Here is an 898-nt window from a genome sequence, read left to right as displayed (position 1 = left end):
TGGACTTCTCAAAATAACCACCGCATTAGGTACTAAATGTGGTTATTTTGAGAAGTCCACTGTGTGGCGTTGTTATTTTTTCTGTAATAATGCCCTTTATATAAATATATATATATATATATATATAGGTTAGTAGAGTTAGAGGCTGGAATAACGGTCTAAGGGATAAAAGTATCCGTTATACTACCGGTATAATTACCTATGTTAACCCTGGAAGTACATGTGCAAGCATATTATGCTCATAGATTACAGGTAATGACAAAGATAAACATGAGTTTGTCAGGAATCAAATTTAAAGTAAATAGAAAATGGAGAAATCTCCATTTCTCCATTTTCCGTTTACTTTATATATATATGTATATATATATTACGGAGATGTACTTGCATCAGAGCAGGTGACCTGATCTGAGATCGTGTGTTGGAACGAAAACAATTGCAGCGTGGAAGGTATTTATAAGCCATTTAAGAAAATTCAACATTTAAATTTAATTTGCCAAAATATTTTCGTCGCTTTGAGACCGCGACCTGTTCACTGACAAAATTCCGTGCAGCACGGAATTTTGTCAGTGAACAGGTCAGTGGTGATAAATTCTGGTCAGTGGTGATAAATCAATTAATATCATGTCGGCCTACTAAACTATCATGTGTGATGAAACAATACATCCGGCTTTATCTACAAAGTGGAAAATGCATTGGATAGTAATAAGGGAATTAGTAATGGGGAGGGGGTGATAAGAAGATGCAGCACGGAATTTTGTCAGAGAACAGATCGCGGTCTCAAAGCGACGAAAATATTTTGGCAAATTAAATTTAAATGTTGAAGTGAATCTAATGGTTTTTGTGTGTTTCTTAAATGGCTTATAAACACCTTCCACGCTGCAATTGTTCATATATATAT

Source organism: Octopus bimaculoides, chromosome 8, assembly GCF_001194135.2.
Source record: "Octopus bimaculoides isolate UCB-OBI-ISO-001 chromosome 8, ASM119413v2, whole genome shotgun sequence".
In the NCBI taxonomy this organism is placed as follows: domain Eukaryota; kingdom Metazoa; phylum Mollusca; class Cephalopoda; order Octopoda; family Octopodidae; genus Octopus; species Octopus bimaculoides.
The sequence above is the reverse complement of the archived record's forward strand: the minus strand, read 5'-3'. Positions refer to the sequence as shown.